General features: G+C 36.8%; 1 long non-coding RNA gene across 1 annotated transcript in view; it reads left to right on the top strand.

Moving 5' to 3' along the window:
• LOC129524638 (uncharacterized) overlaps window positions 1-12,080 on the top strand; it is a 143,187-nt gene extending 131,107 nt beyond the window's left edge. Inside the window, exon 6 of the long non-coding RNA XR_008668513.2 lies at window positions 11,799-12,080. This is a non-coding gene — a long non-coding RNA (uncharacterized lncRNA). The remainder of the gene's footprint in view (window positions 1-11,798) is intronic.
• The last annotated feature ends 4,279 nt before the right edge of the window (window positions 12,081-16,359 follow it).

The following is a 16,359-nucleotide window of genomic DNA, read 5'->3' as shown; positions in this document are numbered from 1 at the left end:
GTGTGAAGGGTCACATGCACATCATTAGTTACTGTTTGAAGATTTGTAACTTTTTTTATTTTTTATTTTTTTTGGAGATGGAGTCTTGCTCTGTCACCCAGGCTAGAGTGTAGTGGTGCAATCTCGGCTCACTGCAACCTCCACTTCTCGGATTCCAGCGATTCTTCTGTCTTAGCCCACCGAGTAGCTGGGACTACAGGTGCATGCCACCACGCCTCGCTAACATTTGTATTTTTAGTAGAGATGGGATTTCACTATATTGGTCAGGCTGGTCTCGAACTCCTGACCTCAGGTGATTCACCGCCTCGGCCTCCCAAAGTGCTGGGATTATAGGTGTGAGCCACTGCGCCCGGCCATATAGTTTTGAGACAGGGTGTCATTCTGTCACTTAAGCTGGAGGGCAGTCACATAATCAGGGCCCACTGCAGCATCAATCTTCAGGTTCAAGTGATCCTCCCATCTCAGCCTCCTAAGCAGCTGGGACTACCAGTGTGCAGCCACCATGCCTGGCTAATTTTTGTATTTTTGGTAGAGATAGGGTTTTGCCATGTTGCCTAGGCTGGTCTTGAACTCCTGAGCTCAAGCAATCCACCTGCCTTGGCCTCCCAAAGTGCTGGGATTACAGGCGTGAGCCACTGTGTCCCACCAGCAACATCTTTTTTATAATGCTTGAATGATTTCATGTCACAGACATTGAGATTTTATATCTATAAAATGATAATGGTTTAGAATAACTGAATTTATAGAGAATTAATGTCTGACTGATTATAAGAAGTTGATGGCCTCCTGGCTTCTAGGTATTATTACTATTACTATTTTTAGTTTGAAGTAAAGTGGGTGGGTATGGTGATGGCTGTGGCTTACTGGAAGCAATTTTGTTTTCCTGAGAACATTGAATGATGTTCGTGTACCTACTTGTTCTTACTGGGATATATCTTTTTAAAATTTCAAATAAATAAAGGACCGCTTTGTGGTTAAGTTCATTTCCTGGAATCACAAAGCCGAGTATTCCTGAACTAGGTGTAGCAATGCAGCTCCTGTCATTCAATTTAATGAGCATATTTTAAATGTATAATAAGTTCAAAACAATTATGATGAGATGTTTGCAGTGAGGGATAGAAAAAATATCCAAGACAAGTTCCTCCCTCAAGATAATGATCCTTTAATTTGAGAAAAAAAATCATATACACATGCAAAATCTAAATGTCATACATACGTGAAGATGAAAGAAATGGACGTAGCTTTAAGAGTGGGGGTGTCTTCCTGGAAAAGAGTTTAACCTCAGATAGTCTTGAAGGACCAGCAGGATACAGACGGGTGGGAGAAAGGAAAAGGAACTCCAGATGAGAGCAAATTGTCCCACATTGTGATATATTTTTTAACAGTTTACAGTTGCCAATAGCTTCCCTATGCATCAAGTCGCCCCCACAATCCTTTGAAGTGCTTAGTGCAGGTATGATTATTCCCACCTACCAAATAGGACATTTTGAGTCAGAAAACTACTTGAGACCTTTCCAAGTTAATTCGTGTAAGACATGAGTTGGCAAACGGTAGCCAGCTGCCTGCTTTTTACAACTTGAAGTGGTTATATTTTAAATAATTATATAAGAAGCTATATAACATTTTTGATTGTGCCTCTTGGCCTATGATTAAATATAAATTAAACCCTGCAAAGACTAAAATATTTACTACCTGTAAGAAAGTGTGCTGATTACTAATTTAGGATCTTCATAATGTTTCAAATAAAACATTTTAAACTTACTGTAATAAAATAAATATTTTATCATAATGAAATAAGATAAAAAGATATGGCACTATTACAGTAGACTTAAGTATGGATCATTCTGTAAGTACAATTTTATCTGTGTCTTTTACATCTAGACTTATACCATGTTCTTGTTATCCATCATTTTTTCAAAAATATATTGATGCTTGCATAATATTCCATTATATGAATATAAAATAACTTATTTGTGTATTATCCTGTTGTTGAACCTATAGATTCTTCGAATTCTAGTTAGTAAAAATAACATGCTAATAAATATCCTTGTACACAGGTATTTGCATCTTTGATTGTTTCATTGGTATAAAGCCCTAGAAATAGAATTACTAGTTCAAAAGTTATGAACTTACCATTTTTAAGGATTGCAATAAATATTGCTAAGCTTTTTTAAGAAAGGCTGTACCAGTTTATTATTCTAATAGTAGTGTATGAAAGTGCCTATCTTGTTACACCAGAAGAAAATCCAGGGTTCCCTTAAATATGTAGCCAGCATTACATAGGGGGTGTCTTATTTTATGGTTTTGCTGATGATTCTTGACATTAAAAAATTTTAGTATTCTTAATGGCATTTTACATTTTTAATTTCTTTTGTATTTCGTGTGTGTATATATGTGGGTTTTTTGTCTCTTTTGTTGTTGAAATGTACATCTTGTTTCACAGATTCATAAGTAGTCTATACATATGATGATACTGATGCTTGGTTTTTGAAATATTTTGTAGATATTTGTCCAAGTATATCATTTTATGTAAAGTTTTTCACTTGATTCTCGTGTTTTCTTGATATATTGAGTACATTTTATGATAGAATATGGTCGAATGTGTACAAAATATATGCGTTTCAAAATGTGTTATAGTGATACATACATTCTTAAACCTGAAAAATCTCTTCTTAAAGATAATATATAAGACAATCATTTACCAGTTTGGATGAGATCAGGTGTGTTCATGGTAGTATGGCCATAGACCATTTACCAATTTGGGAGAGTCACAGACAAACCCCTTTACGGAATTCATCTGCTCTGGGGCAGAATTGTAATGTGTAACCAACTGACGTTCTAGAAAAAATATAACAATTGTTCTTGGTTCCTTGCTGTGGTACTACATATATATTAGATAGAGGATGCAGAAATGGATCTGAATGGAAAAAATAGGGCCATATTGGATAGGTATGAATTCGAACTACCCATGTATTTTTTGCTCATTTACTACAGGTATGTTTGCTACAGATATGTGTCTCTATACTTACAGATCACTGGGCACATGATCTTATATTAGATTTATCAGACTGACAACCTTCTACCTTTGTTTTCTACTTCACCAGTGTCATCCCTCTTTCTAATAATAGTTCTGTCCATTACCTCCTTCATAATTTATGTAACAGTTGGTAGAGAAAGTAAACTTGTCAGAGTCCAATAAACTTTTATATGAGAAAAACTGTCAAAACAAATAGAAAGGGAGACATAATATATTTACTCCATTGTAGCCTTGTAGTCTTATTTTAATGTAGGCCTAACTTGTTGTCTGTGTTTAAACCCTGTTACAGTTTGAAGTTTGCCTTTCTGTTTCTCTCTCTTTCTGCCTTTGTTCCTTTTTGTCTTGCATGTTGGACTATCTGGATAAAAAATTGTTGTTGTAATCCCTTTGATCAGTCTCCTACAAATGTTTGAATTTCACTTTTAAATCTGACTGAAATATAATGAAAAAAAGTGGTATAGGGTGTGCTGGTGCAAATGATAAAACCAGTTAGATTTGTACTACTGATTTCATCTGCTGAGATAAAAGTAGCTCCCATGGGTGATGTAGGGCTAATCAAGCGTTGTTATTCAGCTAGAACCATCATTCTCCCTGGGATACCAATGGTAGTGGGCTTCCATGAGTGATAGATAGGTCAGGTTCATTCTCTAATTAGGAAATTATCTTCATTTTAGAAGGAGGCTGTTTCTCTAATTACGTTGATGTGAAGTAGAGGTTGCAGAGAGAAAACTTCCTAAGTACGGATTATTGGCAACCGGCAGAACGAGGATCGTTTTTTCCATCCTGGCCTGGTTCCAAGGGCCAAGATCATACTAATTAAAGTACAGAGAAGAGAATGACCCCAGCCTTAAGAGCTTATTTTGCCACATTTTCAATCTCTTACTGACGCTGGGTGTCTAGGCTACATTTCCTGGTAACTATGGCAACATCCCCATTTTTGCTGGCTCTCCTGGGACTCTTTTATAGGATTATCTGATTTATGCCTCCTCAGTATTTTCCATTTATATTTTACTTACATGTCTTAAATAAAACATTTAATTGACTGAAATGTGAATTCAAAACCAGTTACATTGCACTGTTTATTGTACCCAAGCCTGTACTTCAGGAGTTTTATTTATGGAGAGGTGATCATGTTGGTAAATACATGACAGGTACTTGGAGATGCTGGTATCTCCTTGTTTTACTAAAACTCTCGGAGCAATGGTACCTCTTGAACCCGGCTGGCCTAGTTTAGCAGGATTTACTCTGTTATGAAGAAAACAATGTTCTATTCTAAAAGTGATGGGAACTTCCAACGGTGGTTGAATCATTTGAGAGAAATGTATTACAAGATATATAAAACCTTTCCTTATGTGGTCTTCCTCAGATGAGGGAATTTGTTTCCTTGGAAGAAAATGTGGAACATCATTCTTGTGTTCATGAAAATGCTCAATAGAAACCAGTGTCTCCATCTGGTGGTGCCATCACAAGGTTTTTATACTATTTTTCAGGCCAGAAATGAACAGGAACAATTATAAAACAAAACAAAACAAAAACCAGAGTCATGTCTACTCATTTACTAACAGACTATCAAGAATGAGAGGCAGATTACTTTTTTTCTGTACAAAACAATATGTTTTCTAACTAAAATGTTCAGAAAAAGACTGATTTCATGCTTGCACAAGTCCAAATCATCTGTTTCATTTACTTTGAAAAGAAGAATTGCTTTGGAATGTGGACTTTGGAGGCAGAGTCCCTGGTCCAGGTCCCAGCTCTTTAATTGTCGGTGTGACCTTGGATAGGTTAATCAAGCCTCTCTGTGCCTTAGTTTCCTCATCAGTAACATGAGGATGATAGCACCTGCCTGAGGATCATTGTGGGCATGAAGTAAGCTAATACAGGAAAGGTCTTAGTGGCTTGGAACACAGAGAGCACTCTGTTAGGCATTAGTATTTTCCTAATGCTATTGAGTTTTTCTTTATTTCAAAGAATATGCTTTATTTATTGTACATAAACTCATATTGCTAACTTAAGAAAAGGTGGTTATCCCTTCTCTTACTAACATTTTTTAAAAAACAAAAACTACTTAGTATTACTCAGTTGAAGTAAACTCATTATGAAGAATTTTGTATTTTCATAATGATTGCAGGGAACATTTATTTCCTGGATTGCACCAATCTAATGACTCACTGGAACCTAATGAGATACCAGAATTTCAGTACTTATAGATAGTACCATGAAATTTTTCTGTTATTAACAGAAGTTAAAGAAAATGTCCATTTTAAAGATGGGGAAAGAAATGTTTTGTGTATGTATAATTTTTTTAACATTGAGAGGCATAGATTTCTTACTAGATACATGTGTTCTATTACTGACACCTGAATAATTCTTTTAGGGAAAGTCCTTGGAAGTTTTCCATGCTCTTGTTAGCTTTATGAAGTACCCTCCTTAGTATGCTATGTGAAATGTTCAAAATCTAACCCAGGCCATCTTTGATAGTGTGTGCGGGCCACATATACTATCTGGCTCTATCACCTGGGGTGGGGCAAAGACCATCATACTTAGGATTTAACCAGGAAAGTTCCTTTGCCTTTGATGTTGGCACAGCCATATCTGTATGGAACTCTCTTACATTTCCATTCTTACCATCTGTGATGCATGACTGTCTCCTTTATGTAACAGGTCTGGGAAGTGGAAATATGTTTGCTACAAATCTACTTCCCCTCATTTCTTTCACTTTCCTCCTGTTCTCCACTCTCACCTGTCCTCCTACAGTTCCATAATTTTTGCATTGAAACCTGGTAACTAGCCTAACAGAAGAGTTTTAGATAGACAGAGGAATTCATGCTTTTGGAGGGCACAAATGTGGTACTGAATAGGGATTTTGTTTATTCCGAATTATTTTTAGGAAATCCAACCAGTGGTAAATTAAAAATATTGCTTAATGAGATTTTTAACCTTTCTACCTATACACTTATTTTAAACAATTTGTTGTTTAGACATATAATTTGTTAAGGTTGGTGGGATCTTTGAGGATGATTCTCTGACATGAGTATTTTTTTAATCATCATATCGTGAGGCTGTTAACATAGTTTAGCTATTTGTCCCTGCACAAATCTCATATTGAATTGTAATCTTTCTACCTATACACTTATTTTAAACAATTTGTTGTTTAGACATACAATTTGTTGTTTAGACATACAATTTGTTGTTTAGACATATAATTTGTTGTTTAGACATATAATTTGTTAAGGTTGATGGGATCTTTGAGGATGATTCTCTGACATGAGTATTTTTTTGATCATCATATCGCAAGGCTGTTAACATAGTTTAGCTATTTGTCCCTGCCCAAATCTCATATTGAATTGTAATCTCCAATGATGGAGGTGGGACCTGGTGGGAGGTGTTTGGGTCATGGAGGCGGATTCCTCACAAATAGTTTAGTGCTGTCTTCTTGATAGTGGGTGAGTTCTTAGAGTTCTGGTTAAGTGTGTGGTATCACCCAACTTCAAACTATACTACAAGGCTACAGTGACCAAAACGTCATGGTACTGGTACAAAAACAGGCACATAGACCAATGGAACAGAATAGAGAGCCCAGAAAAGGCCCCACATCTATGATCTTTGACAAAGCTGACAAAAACAAGCAATGGGGAAAAGACTCCCTATTCAATAAATTTTGCTGGGCTAACTGGCTAGTCATATGCAGAAGATTAAAGCTGGACCTCTTCCTTACACTCTATACAAAAATCAACTCAAGATGGATTAAAGACTTAAATGTAAAACCTAAAACTATAGGAACTCTGAAAGACAACCTAGGCAAACCATTCTGGACCTAGGAATGGGCAAAGATTTCATGACAAAGACACCAAAAGCAATCGCGACAAATGCAAAAATTGACAAATAGGATCTAATTAAACTTAAGAGCTGCACAGCAAAAGAAACTAACAACAGAGGAAACAACAGAGGAAACCTACAGAATGGGAGAAAATATTTGCAAACTATACATCTGACAAAGTTCTAATATCTGGCATCTATAAGGAACTTATCAAATTTACAAGAGAAAAACAAACAACTGCATTACAAAGTGGGCAAAGGATATGAACAGACACTTCTCAAAAGAAGACATATATGTGGCCAAAAAGCATATTAAAAGAAGCTGAATATCAATGATCATTAGAGAAATGCAAATATAGTTACCTTATCCTGCTGGGAAACTCCTAGTACTATAGCTATAAGTTAATTGGCAGCTTCTGATTGGTTAGCCTGAAGTTTCATTTTTCTCTGTTTTTTTTTTTTTCTTTTGACAGGGTCTAGTTCTGTTGCCCAGGCTGAAGTGCAGTGGTGCAATCTTGGCTTACTGCAACCTCCGTTTCCTGGGTTTAAATGATTCTCCCACCTCAGCTTCCCAGGTAGCTGGGACTAAAGATTCACGCCACCACGCCCGACCAATTTTTATATCTTTTAGAGACAGGTTTCACTATGTTGGCCAGGCTGGTCTTGAACTCCTGAGCTCAGGTGATCCACCCGCCTCGGCCTCCCAAAGTGCTGGGATTATGGGCTTGAGCCACTGTGCCCAGCCTCATTTCTGTTTAATAGAGGTGTTTACAAGAAACAGCTCAAGGTAAGTTTTGCTTATATTTGCAAATCAAGGAAGGCTGAGGTCACTTATGAAGCCTAACTGGCTTTGTCTGCTCAGGGGTTCTTCAGGCCTGGCCTCCATTTTAATTTACTTTGACAGCTGCAAACCATTGTATGAGGTCAGTGATTCTCAAGTTTTATCTGCATCAGAATCACCTGGGGGACTTGTTAAACACACACGGTGAGCCACACCCGAGTTACTGATTCAGTGGGTTGAGGGTGAGACCTCAAAGTTTCTAACAATTTCCCAGGTGGTGATGATGCTGCTGCCCCAGGAACTATCCTTTGAGAACTAGTGATTTAGGTTATACAGAGATCCCTTATCCCAGAAGAGGCCTTTTTGACTCTGAAATAAAGGTAAACATTTGCTTAAGAGGATCAAAATTGTCCATGATTTTAACAAATTCTGGAGTGGAGTTAGTTCTCATGTCTCCTTCTCCCCACCATCTTCCCTGTTTCCTGGGCTGCTGTTCCCTCCTACCTGGTTAATGTTAATTCAGGCTCTTCTAGTTCATTTGTGAGCAAAATTAACGTGTCATGGTATTATCCAAAACAGATGGTTCCCTCACATGAGTAATTCTGGTGCTAGAGGTTAAGATAATGATTATTTTCACCTCGTTATTAAATACACATGACGATGATAACGCTGTAAAAATTCTCTGGATTATTTCTCTAATAATCTCAAAATGAAACTCAGATGTCTTTAGATCTTTCCCTCTTTTTTGCTTTTTTTTTTCCCCAATGTTTTCATTTTTTGCAGTCTGGACATTATATCAAATGTCTTCAAAATGTGTACTTAAGAAGTTCAATTTGCATTTTCACTCTGATAGGGGAGGGGAGAGTGTGGATATGTCAGGGCTAAGGTAAGTTTGAGGGTCAAATTCAAGAAACTATTCATAAAAAGTATATTTAATGACCGATTCTAATAACTTTTTCATCCTCTTGTTCCTATCCAGAGGTTGTTCAGTGGCTAATTATTGTCATATTAATTTGGCATGTGTAAAATTCAGTTTCTGTTAGAATGTCACCCTGGATGCAGCTGAAAAACTTTGCAAAAATTGTAGATGATAAGAGAATGTTGATTATGCCCACTTGTGTCTCTTTTAGTCTTATTTGTCATCATAAAGTGAAGAGGAAGCCTGACATTGGCTGTGTACTGGCTTGTGTTTCTTCATAAGCCCTCATTGTTTCCATAGTATTAACACAGAATTGTAGCAATCATTAAGTATTTCCCAGAAAATAGCTTCTGGTAATTTCATTTAAGGATAAACCAAGTTTTCATGACCTTTCCAATAGCAGAAAATACATTAGTTTCTTCGTACTTTGCAATTCATATAAAAATTCCAAAGTGAAAAATATTTGGAAAAAATTAAAACTAAAAATTTTTCAGTCATGAGTGACTTCTGATTTTGGAATACTGTTGATCAGAATTATATAATAAGCTAATGGGAAAAAAAATCAGGACTTGTCAGACTTGAAGTTAGCATTTCAGGTGTCCCATATTTCAAGAATTATGTGAGTAGTCCTACTTTGCTCTGTGAAATCCAAGTTTTTGAGTAAAAGCTGAGGTTTTTGTAATGAATTTTTCATAAAATTGGGGAATCCATTGAGCAAACACTTCTATAGGGCACTCTGGGCCTTTTTAGATTTCAAAGCAAACAAAATAATAGAACAATTTGAGAAAATTTGGTTTGCCAATAGTAAATATCACCTAGAAAAATAAATAATTTGTTTATTGCTGGAAAACATTAACTGAGAGCTGAAAGGACATAATAAAATCTACCTTATCTTTAAAAATCTTCTGTAAAGGCATGGCATTCTCAACAAATATGTTGGTGGGGAAAGAATCTGTCTTCTACCTCATTTTGTGGCAAATGTGACCTTTTTTTTTTTAAACTAGACCTTCACTTTATCCACATATCTTCTATGATATTAAAGACTTGCAAAATCAAGGAATTCATGTAATATCATTAGGAATCTTGATTCTGTATTTCTAATTACTACATTAGTGAAAATTAGTGTCCTAGTTCATTGTTAATCTAAGACTCAAAAGTATTGGTAAAGAGAGATTTATTTGAATATCTTATCTTTTAAATACTGAATCATATAATGCTTTCCAGAGGAATAGGAATGGCTTTAGATTTTTTTTTTTTTTTTTCTGAGACAGTCTCGCTCTGTCACCAGGCTGTAGTACAGTGGCGCGATCTCGGCTCACCGCAACTTCCGACTCCCTGGTTCAAGCAGTTCTCCTGCCTCAGCCTCCGGAGTAGCTGGGATTACAGGCACGTGCCACCACGCCCAGCTAATTTTTGTATTTTTAGTAGAGGCGGGGTTTCACCGTGGTGGCCAGGCTGGTCTCAATCTCCTGACCTTGTGATCTGCCCACCTTGTCCTCCCAAAGTGCTGGGATTACAGGTGTGAGCCACCATGCCCTGCCGGCTTTAGAATTTTTTAGATCTCTTTCTGACTTATCTAGTTTGTCTTATTTTGTACTTCTGGGAACAGGAGCTTTAATCTTTTTTTTTTTTCTAAATATAGATGAATATTTTAACATCTCTTCATGTTATAGCATTGGTAACTACTTTCATGTCACACAGAAAATGTATATTTCTCCATTATTTTGGATGACTATGAATGTATCTATGATCTAACAATGTACTTATTGCATCCCCTAGAGCTAAAATAAATTTTTGAGTGTTTTGAGATCAAATTCATAGGCTTCCGTAGGAAGAAATCTATTGTGGTCTTCAGAACATAATTTGTCTTTAGTTAGAATATTAGCTTGGGAAAAAGGTGTGTCCTAAGCAGCTGTAAAATAGTAAAATAGGAAATGTTGACATGCCTATCATTCTGATAGTTCTAACATTAAAATGAGCATAACTGCCTAAGAATTGTTTATAATTATTTATAATGTATAAACCCTGTCTACTTTCAAAAAGACTTTGAGGCTTTTTATAAGTAAAAACACATACACACACACACATACAACTGAGCAATTCAAAATTATATTAAGAAAAAGTTGATTGGAAACCAATTACAGAAAGAATATAAATAGAATTGGGGTTAAGCTGAGAACTGCAGTTTAACAATGGAAGTCTATACAGACTCAATTCAGACTGTAAGTTGGAATTTGCTGGAAGGTAAGGCAACATGGGGAACAAAATAAACATCATGATTCTTTCTGCCATCTAAAAAGAGGCCTACCAATACTTCACAAAGGCAAAATTAATACTCTTTAAGGAGAATTGATCATAGGATCCTTCTGTAATATTAAGAAGACAAAATTGCATAAGGTTATGCAGATGATGGTCAGTTGGTATTTTCTTATTTTTAAAATTTTAAGTAAGTTAATATAATTTCCAGTCTTCCTGCATTCTACCACCATTTCCTTGTGATGACTTCACTTCTTTGCCTACAGGTTGATTACTATGTTTCTAACCAGTTTTAAAAAATTTTAGAGGTGCCAGAGGTAAAAGACTGGTTTGAAAATGAGAAGGTTCCTTAGCAATGCATAAATTTAACTTGTGCTATGAGAATACATGAAATGTGTTCATCCTTCCCTTTTTCCTACAGTGCAGGGTTGACAAACTTTCTGTAAAGGGCCAGAGGGGAACTATTTCAGGCTTTGCAGGCCATATGTGTGTCACAGCTACTCAGCCATTTTCTTGCAGCGTGAAAGCTAATGAGTGAGACCATGTTACAGTAAAGCTTTATGGACACTGAAATTTGAATTTCATATAACTTTCACATGTCCTAAAATATGTTTCTTTTGATTTTTTTTAAACATAAAAACCATTTCAGTGAATGGGCCCTACAATAGTGGGTCATGGGCTGGATATACTGACATCTGATATCTCTCAAAGGGCCAATATTCTTTCCTTTGGAATATGGCTGGTTTTTAACTTAGGTAGTCTCAACATCCCCTCACTAAACACAGACAGGTGATAAATTCTAAAAATAGACTTGTAATTCTCAAGTTTGATGCTACCTTTCTCCTTTGAGAAACAATAAGTACTAGTCATAGTCAAGGTTATTTGAAAGATTTTTCATGCATTTATCATGCTTAGAATCCAGGCTCAGCTGTATCCACTCCAGATAATCTGTGATCCTTTGTTTTCATCTTCTTTTTTGTTGTTGTTAGATTGAAGATTCTCCATCTCTATGGCTGCACCATCACTTCTGACCTGAGCAAAATAAAAGGAGCTTACGGAAGTGTCAAAGTATTTCATGACATATTTGCCCTTACCTGCTAACATTTTCAGGAAAATAGAGTTTCTGCCAACAAAGATATTGAAAATATACATAAATATGCCCAGGAGTTTTCGCCATTAAAGTGAGGTATACATTATTTTTCGGTTTGGAAATAATCAAGAAATAATTGTATGTGAAGCTTCAGCACCATACCAAATAATGCATTTTTCTATGCCAAACACCACCTCCTCCAAATAATGATAAAGTTAAAAAGTACTAAACTTTAAATATTGGTATTTTCTTGCTTGTTTACATTATTGGTTTGTAACGGTTTTAACTCTTGACCAAGATTACTACTAATTGGCATATTGTAATCTACTTTCCTTTAGCCACTCAACATATCATGAGAGGAGTAAGTCAGATAGCTCTAGAAGGAATATTTTACTCTTTAGTATTTAATTGTATGCACAGTGGCTTTATATGTACACTACAGCAAATACGGTATTGATTTCTGAAGGCCTTGTGCCAGGACATTGCAGTGGCTTCCAGATAGCCCACACATCACATAGGGTTCTTTCTCAACTGCACCCTTAGACATGAATCTCTAGAAAATATTGCATGCCAAGGAAGTGGTTGTACACTGCCTTCACTGAGTTACCATTAAGAGGAGGATTCATATCAGTGTGGAAGGTTAAGGGAAGTAAGAAAGATAAGCAGTAGTGCAACATTGACAATAAGCACCATGGAGGGGTGGGGTAGAAGGTGGGGTGGTGGGGGTGGTGACTTTGTCTCAGTATCATTGCTGAAGATTATGGAGATCAACCTTAAAGGTATTCTGTGTAGAGGGCAAGTGAGTTGGGGTATTTATTCTACCATGCATTGTTTATGGGCTACTTCCAGAGGGGATATAAATTTCCAGGCACCTATGGCTCTCTGAATACACAGGTAAAGCAAACCCTACCAGCAGGAGGGTACTCCTCCAAGAAGTGATGCAGGGGCTGGTTTGTGGAAGTGCATGGGGGACTTACGGGGATGGGGCTGAGCAAAACAGCATCTGCTACATGCGTGATGGAGAGAAATGTGCCACAAATTTGAACTGGGTGATCTGGGCTTGAACCCTACTTCTACTAGCTGTGTGATTTTACTTATATCACTCAACCTGATGCTTAGTGTTCTCCTCTCTAAAACTGAGAAACCTACTTTATGAAAGATGCTTAAAAGAGTAAATAACATAGCTGTGATGGTTAATATTGAGTGCCAACTTGATTGGATTGAAGGATGCAAAGTATTGTTCCTGTATGTGTCTGTGAGGGTGTCACCAAAGGAGATTAACATTTGAGTCAGTGGACTGGGAGAGGCAGACCCACCCTCAATCTGGGTGGGCACCATCTAATCAGCTGCCAGTGTGGCTGGGATAAAAGCACGCAGAAGAAAGTGGAATGAGCAGACTTGCTGAGTCTTCTGGTCTTCATCTATTTCCCAAGCTAGATGCTTCCTACCTTCAAACATAAGACCCCAAGTTCTTCAGCTTTTGGAATCTTGGACTTACACTAATGGTTTGCCAGGGGCTCTTGGGCCTTTGGCCACAGACTGAAGGCTGCACTGTTGGCTTCACTGCTTTTGAGGTTTTGGGACTCAGACTGGCTTCCTTGCTCCTCAGCTTGCAGATGGCCTATTGTGGGACTTCACCTTGTGATCATGTGAGTCAATACTCCTTAATAAACTCCCTTTCATATATACATCTATCCTATTAGTTCTGTCCCTCTAGAGAACCCTAATGCAGTAGCAAAGTGGCAAAGTGGGGAAAGGATACTGGACAGAGGAAACAGCGTGCAGGAAGTATGGAGTCTTAAAAATAGTGCATAATATTTTGGAAACAGTATTGCTGGAGGGCAGGGTACATGGGCAGAAGGTATGAGGATGGTGTTGGGGTCCTGTGGGATACTTAGAAGGGAAGCCTAATCTCTGTATGGAAGGTCAGGCAAATGATACTAAGTTAAGGACTAAAGTAGGGGAGGAAAATACCTGGTCAATAGGGTAGACTGAGCTGATGTGCGAAATACATCATCCTACTTCGAACATACAGAAATGTCGAAAATAATTTAAGAAAAAGATTAAAGATGGTCTCAAATTTTTAACTCCTCCTCCTGCATCGAGAGGTGGAGACTAATGACCTTCCCCTTGAGTCTGGGTTGGCCTTAGTGATGAATAGAAGGTGCCAGACCAATAGAAGGTAGCAGAACTAATGTTCTGGGACTTCCAAGGCTAGATTGTATAAGAAGTCTTGCAGCTTTGGAAGAAGACTCATTGAATATTCATCCTTAAAACCCTGAGACAATAAGACACCCACTTACCAGATGGAGATACCATGTGAAGAAGCCCTGAGGCCACATGGAAAGTGAGAGTTGGATTAGAATGAAATCCATCAGTATAATTCACCACTGTTAACAAAATGAAGGAAGCCGGGTGCAGTGGCTCACACCTGTAATCCCAGCACTTCAGGAGGCCAAGATGGGCAGACTGCTTGAGATCAGGAGTTCAAAACCAGCCTGGGCAATGATGAAACCCCCCATCTCTACAAAAATATAAAAAATTAGCTAGGTGTGGTGGTGTGCACCTGTGGTTCCAGCTACTCAGGAGGCTGAGGTGGGAGGATGGCTTGAGACCAGGAGGCAGAGGTTGCCATGAGCTGAGATGGTGCCACTGCACTCATGCCTGGGTGACAGAGCCAGACCCTGTCTCAAAAAACAAAAAAACAGAAAAACAACACGATCATTTAAGTAGATGCCAGAAGCATCTACTTAAAATGCAAAATCCACTCATGATAAATATTCTCAGCCATGTATGAATAGAGAATTTCCAAACCCAATAAAGGGCATCTACAAAAAGACCCTCTAGTCACCATCGCAATGGTAAAAGATTAAATGATTCCTCCCCATCCCCTGTGACTAGGAATAAAGCAAGACTATCTGTTCTTACTATTGCAATTCTACCTTGTATTAGAAGTCCAAATCAGTGCAACAAAGCAAGAAAAAGAAATAAAAGACATACAGATTGAAAATGAAGAAGCAAAACCGTCTTTTCTTCCCTATAGATGACATAATTGTGTATGGAGAAAATTCTAAGAATTCTATACAACAGCCACCACAACTAAAAAGTGAGTTTAGCAAGGCCTCAGAATACAAGTTCATCATTATAAAAATCAACTGAATTTTTATATACTGGTAACAATTGGAGATTGAAATTAAAGTGTTATGTCTTCTACAATAGCATAAAATCAGAATATACTTAAGGATAAATTTAACAAAATATGTGAAAGACCTATAAATCATAACCTACTCAACATTGTTGAGAGAAAATAAAATTAAACACAGAGATATAATCTCATTGATGGGCAGATTCAATATTGTTAAGATATCAGTTCTCCCAAAATTGAGCTGTAAGATTCAACACAATCATGATATCTACAGAATGTATTTTTGTGTAAATTGACAAACTGATCTTAAAATTTCTATGGTAATACCTAGGACCAGGAATATCCAAAACAACTTTGAAAAATAATAACAAATTTGGAAGACTGATACTACTTGATTTTGAGACTTATATTCAATTTATTATCAGGCAATGTAATCAAGACCATATGGTGTTGGTGAAAGAATAGACGAAAAATCAATAGAAAGGAATGTAATGTAGAGCCCAGAAAGAAACCCACACATATGTAGTCATTTGATTTCTAACAAAGGTGATTCAACAGGGAGAGGATAGTGCTTTTAAAAAAATAACACTGGAAGAACTGAATATCCATACAGAGAAAAGTGAACTTCAACTTTTTATTCACTTAATACACAAAAATCAACTTAAAATGTATCATAGAAGCAATGGTAAATAAAACTATAATATTTCTAGTAAGAAAAGGGATATCTTTGCAACTCTGGGTAGACAGATGCTTCTTAGATGGGTCATAAAAATACATACTATAACAGAAAAACTGATAAGTTGAATTTCATCAAAACCAAAACTATCTACTCTTAAAAAGTTACCATTAAAAAAATGTAAAGGCAAAGCACAGATTTTCAAAGTACCTATATATGTGACAGAGGACTTGTTTCCCGAATATGTAAAGAACTCTTACAACTGAATAAAATGACACAATAAAAAGTGGACAAATGATTTGAACAGACATTTCATAAAAGAAGATGCAAGAATGGTTGATAGACGTATGAAAAGTTGTGCAACATCATTAGTCAACAGAGAAATGCAAATTAAACCTATAGTCCATATTACATATCCATTAGAATTCTTAAAGAGACTGATGCTACCAAGGGTTGACAAGAATGTGGAGCAACTGGAATTCTCTTACATTTCAGGTAGGAATGTTAAATTGTACAGTCACTTTGGAAAGCACTTAGTTGCTTTTAAAGCTAAATATATACCTACCATATGACCCAGCAATCTTATTGCTAGGAACTTCCTCAACAGAAAATAAAACGTATGTTCCTTAATACAAAGAC

This window comes from Gorilla gorilla, chromosome 13, assembly GCF_029281585.2.
Source record: "Gorilla gorilla gorilla isolate KB3781 chromosome 13, NHGRI_mGorGor1-v2.1_pri, whole genome shotgun sequence".
Lineage (NCBI taxonomy): Eukaryota > Metazoa > Chordata > Mammalia > Primates > Hominidae > Gorilla > Gorilla gorilla.
This window is presented reverse-complemented; position numbering and strand designations above follow the sequence as displayed.